Below are 5,873 nucleotides of genomic sequence, written 5' to 3'. Positions count from 1 at the left end.
GTAGAAAGATCTAGAGACGACGGATTAGTGATGCCGCTGATGGTTACGGTTGCTACTAGAAAACAGAATCCCGACAAAAGAATCACTACAGTAACATCTTCTCGATGAAGATGGTCATCGGAACAGTACGTGTTTTGCGACGGAGAAAATATAGTAAATGCCGATTCAGTTGACAGCAGAATCGCTACAGTAACGAGGGTGAGTTGTAGTGAAAATGCCATTAATGGAGGTTGGAAGATGATGAGTGATGAAAATGACGGTTAACGTTTTAGAGCATTCATATCCTACCCATCAAAATCTGTGAGAAGGGGTTTTTATGTTATAAAATGTATAAAAAGTGGTTGTAAGTGGAGGAGAGAGAAAATGTTACTGTTCATCTGTATATTTGAGGGGACACTGTTCACCCTCTATAATTTTTTAATATATTTTGAAAGTGGTTGTGAGTAAAAGTGAAAGAAAAGGTAATGACAAAGGTATAAAAAATATTATTTAATTGAAAGGAGAGAGAAAATATAGTTATTTTTATTGTAATTATCGGGTAAAAAATGATGGATAGGATGTGAATGCTCTTATATGATCAAAAAATTGGGAAAGGAAAAGGAATCGTATGCAATGCGGTCCATCGTAGCTTTTCTATTTCTATGATTAAAAAATTTTGAAAAGTTATTTTCCCAATTGTTTAACTTTATCCATAGTTATTAAAGGGGCACTCAAGGCACATAGGTCTCACCTAGAACTTAGACGCAAGTCGCAAAAAAAGCGAGTGTCTAAGGAAAAAACACATCATGAAAAGAAAAAAAAATATATTATGTATTAGAAAATTAATAATATTATACAAATAAAATAAATTAAACAAGTTAATTACATAGTTAGTCCCTGTGGTTTACACAAAGTAACAATCTAAGGTACTAATAGTTTAAAATCACATCCTGGGATACTAACTTTCAATTTTTTTTAAATGTGAGGGTATTAATTACATAATTAGTCCCTATGATTTACACAAAATAACAATCTAAGGTACTAATGTTTATCATTCATAATCAGAGCCTTATCATCCAAAACAAAAAATACAACCCACATATATGATGTTTTAGTAATCTTCATTTTGTTATTTGTGGGTTTTGAGTGTGTTTTATGGTTGACATTTTGATGTTTAATGACTTTTTACACTTTTTAGGAAATTTGAACTTTGAAGCCAACTCCTAGCCTATATATATATATATATATATATATATATATATATATATATATATATATATATATATATATATATATATATATTTATTTATTTATTTATTTATATAAAGGCAAGTTATTGTACAAAATGCCTTAATGTACGCTGCGTATCAGATTAAGTATCACCATGCGAAATTGGGTTTATAGCATGCGATTTCCCATTTTCTTTTTCACCTGTGATTTCCACTTTCCCTAGTACATGCGATTTTGGGTTATCTTTCAACATGCGATTTCCCTTTTCCTTTTCCTTTATGTACATGCGATTTCCAGATTTTTTTAAACATGCAATTTTCAGTTTTTGGTAACATAACGTGCGATTTTGCCATCACGTACGCAACGTACGTTAGGGCATATTATACGATATACTTTCTCTCTCTTTCTCTCTCTCTCTATATATATATATATATATATATATATATATATATATATATAGCCACTTTTAAATAGGAACCACCAATGAGTCAAGAGAACTTAAGAGCCATTGACCAACCAACCAGGAGCTCACACGTCACCAATTCAATTCTAAGTTTCAAGTCAAGGGGCATTTAGGTCATTATAATCATCATCTGAAGGGAAATTTGGTATTTTTCTTTCTCTTCATGTCGGTACAAAATGTAGAACCATTCTTGTTCCCCTCATTTTATCATATTGTTTTCTCTCTCTTCATATCCCCAAACCCATATCCATATTTCTCTCAAAAACCCTCTCAATTTGTTTCTCCAACATTCCACTTATCCTCTTCAGGCCTCTACAAGAATTAGAAGAAGGTTGTGGTGGTTCAAGGCCATTCAAGACTCGACGGCTGTAACGCTTCGCATTTTGTACTTTCCTTATTTAGAAAGTGCAATTGTATTTCTATTTGTGGAAACTTGTATCCGTATCATGTTCGTATTCCATCTGAAGTTTTGTAATTCGAGACTTCGATCATAATGAAATTCATTTTTTATACATACTTGTTATACATGTAATCAATCGTTTAAATACATCATTACTCGCGAAACTGACACTTGTTATATGTGCAAATACTCGAACTTAGATTCGCAATACAGGTTGGCCATCTTTTCCCACCTTTTTCTTCCCCAATCACCTTTAAACCTCATTAAACTCTAAACCCTAATCCATCATTACATAAACAAGCTTCCTACCTCCCATTTTCACTTTCCCAACTCCTCTACACTCTCAAAACACCCTCACATTACTGAAATCACAAGTTCTTGGCAGATTACAAAGTGAGTTCAAACTCACTTTTCTACACCTTTTCCTCATCTTTTCTTCCAACACAAAGCTTGGAGCACCTCTAGGAGTGTTTCCACAAGTTTACCATGGTAAACTAAGGTGGAACATCACCATTTTGAGGTCTAAACTTTCTGTTTTGGAAGAACTTTTGTTTAAATCTTTAAGAACTTGTTTAACCTATACAATCTTGCACCTACCTTGCCTCTATACAAGTCCATGGTTTAAGAGCTTGTGTATGGTTGATTCTTATGAGTTTAGAGGTGCAAACACCCTCTAAACTTTCTGTTTTAATAGGGTTTAGACAACCCACAAGTGTTGAAACCATCTAAGTTTACCATAGTTCATATGGAAAGATTTTTGTTTTGGTAAATGTGTGAATCTTGGAAACCTTGGCTATCCTAACTTGTTCCACCACCTCACTTAATGTTTTATTCATACTCACTTAGTAGTTTCCTAGTCCTAAAGTAAGTTAACCCCGCCTCGCCTCCAACATTTGCCATGTTGGGTATGACACGTCCGGGTTATTCTTATTTGGCTACTTAGTATGTTAGTAGATTAGTTGTACTTTACTTTCATTCATGACCAACCGGGTTTACCAACTAAGTTGGTAAACTTTGTGCTTTGGTAAATCATACAATGAGGTGTTCATACCTCCATGCTTGACTTACATGAATTCTATGATGATACATGATATAATAATTCTATGTAGTATAACATATAAGATATAATATAACATATATATATATATATATATAGGGTTGGGTTCATTTCAGAACTCTAAATAATTGCATAACTTTCAGAACTCTTAATAAACAACATTTTTATTTAGTTTTTTTAATTTTTAGAGCACTTCTATCATTTTTTCCATATATTTTTATGATTACATACATGTTAAAAGTAGTTTATCATTTTTTGGTATGTAATTTTATGATTACACATATGTAAACTGGTTTTTTTACATATATGTAATTAGTTGTTACACATATATACAATTTGATTGTTATACATATGTAAACTACTCTTAACATGTATGTAATCATAAAAATACATATGATAAATGATAAAAATACCCTAAATACAGAAATTTATATATAAAATAATTGTTTATTGGGAGTTCTAAAAGTTTTGTAATTATTTAGAGTTCTGAAATGATCCTCAGCCTATATATATATATATATATATATATATATATATATATATATATATATATATATATATATATATATATATATATATTTAGCCGAATTCATGATTCTAACCGATTTGTGGTTAGGTGTTTGATGGAGAGTGTGAAACACGGGTGCTAAAGTGCTTATCTTAAGTGATTTAGTTCGTTTTACATGATTATATGCTTGGAATATGTTTATTGCTAGTGTTTGTGTTTTTACAGGTAAAACACGTAATTCGGTAAAGTTAAAGTGGTTAAAGATGATGTGGAGCGTTCGAGGATGATGAACAAAGTAATTCATGTTGATCGGGGGTTGATTCGGGTCGAGATAGAACTTAGAAACACGAAACATTGAAGTCCAAGGGCCTTCTGGTCATTAAGTGAAAGATGAATATAGTGAATGTGTGGGGGGAGTGAGAAAAATGAAGTCAGGGGCCAATTGTGACAATAGTTGAAAGTTGTATAAGTGGTTAAAGATTGTGGAGTTTTCGTGCCGTCACCTACGGTTCCATAGCCGTAGGTGACGGTTGGTAAGTGATGGATGAAAATGTTTACAAGAGCTGGGAATCGTAGCCTACGATGGAGGATGCCACCTACAGCATATGGAGAATTCTCAACGTTGGTGAGCCGTAACCTACGGTCTGGGTACCGTAGGTGATGGCGGTTTTTTAGGGCGTTGGTGTGTGCAAAGCGTGATATGTTTTTATTGATATTTTAAGCCCATTTTACACATTAGTCAAGTTTTAAATTTATAAAACACGATATTCTACTAACACTAAACACACACTTGGGCAAGTGCACCCATCGTGAGCGTAGTATAACGTTGGTAAGATACCGAGGTCGTCCAAGGACACAAGAGCTTTTAGTACCGGTTTATCCTCAACGTCTAATCAATCTAAAATTTTTTGAGAAAAGTTTTAAAACATAAAAAAAAACTAAAATTGCAAATAAAAAGTAAAATAAAAATAGATAGACAAGATAGAATCACTTGGATCCGACTCGCCTTTAATGTACTCTTTGATGATTTTCGCACTTTCGGACTTTTTAAGAGATTGTCTTAGTTATTGTAGTAGGCCCCTCTTTTGAAGGTGACGTTACCCTCAACCCAATGGTTTGAGTCAGCAGGGATACAATCCCAAAGAGTCTGAATATTGGAAGGTAATTAAGTAAGTCATTAATGCAAAAAGTGATAGGCCCCTCTTTTGAAGGTGACGTTACCCTCGGCTAAGTGGTTTAAGTCAGCAAGGATACAATCCCAAGAGTCCGGTTTAATGTATTAATAGTAGTTTACATATGAGGGGTTCAAGCTATTCGCACCCCCGCCATCCAATACCAGTGGGTATTGAAGGAGGTCCTAGTAAGCTTGAACCAGGTCCTTGCATGATCTATACACTGAACAAGGCAAGAACCTTACCAAACCATTCTCCTAACCCCCGACCAGGTAGTCAACATGCCTTTATATAGACCGTAAAGACATGAATGATGCAATCTTTTACTTTATATAGACAGTAAAGTAACTTCAAGACACCACAGAAAAATGATAGGAAGAATTCACCTTCAACATAAGAAACTAGTTATTAAAGTCATTAACACAAACCCAAATAAAAAGTGCCGAAAGATTAAAAATCAAAAGTAATACATAAAAGACTTGTCTTCACCAAGTGATGTAAGAGGCTTAACCAAACATGGCCTTTGATTGGCAAGAACCCTTACAATCAATCTTGGATCCCAAGACTACTACACACTCTAAAGATGGATGATGGATGATGGTGGTGGGTGTTGGTGTTGTAGTGGTGGTGGAGTGGTGGCAAAGTGGGAGAGTAGTGGTTTGCCAAGGGGTGTCTTTGAAGTGAACCAAGCACCCCTATTTATAGCCTGCACACAACTCTGGCCACGGCCCCGTGTCTAGTGGGTACGCCCCCGTGGCCAGCCTTTTCTCTTCCTTCATTAATTGCAATTGTCAGCAGAGGGCCCCACATGGCCCCGTGTCTCCTGGGCACGACCCCATGGTCAACTTCGTATCTGTACTATCAAGATTTGGCAAGATTCTGCGTATCTTTGCGTTGACCACGCCCCGTGCTGAGCTGGGCACACCCCCGTGGTGGGCGTGGAAGCTTCTACAGGTTTGTCTTTTGTGCAAGTCCCTAACCACGCCACGTGTTCAATTGGACACGGCCCCGTGGTCAGTCTTTTGATTCATTGTTTTTACTTTGGGGATGCTGTCGAGGGGTCG

This window comes from Helianthus annuus, chromosome 5 (assembly GCF_002127325.2).
Source record: "Helianthus annuus cultivar XRQ/B chromosome 5, HanXRQr2.0-SUNRISE, whole genome shotgun sequence".
Classification (NCBI taxonomy): domain Eukaryota; kingdom Viridiplantae; phylum Streptophyta; class Magnoliopsida; order Asterales; family Asteraceae; genus Helianthus; species Helianthus annuus.
The sequence above is the reverse complement of the archived record's forward strand: the minus strand, read 5'-3'. Positions refer to the sequence as shown.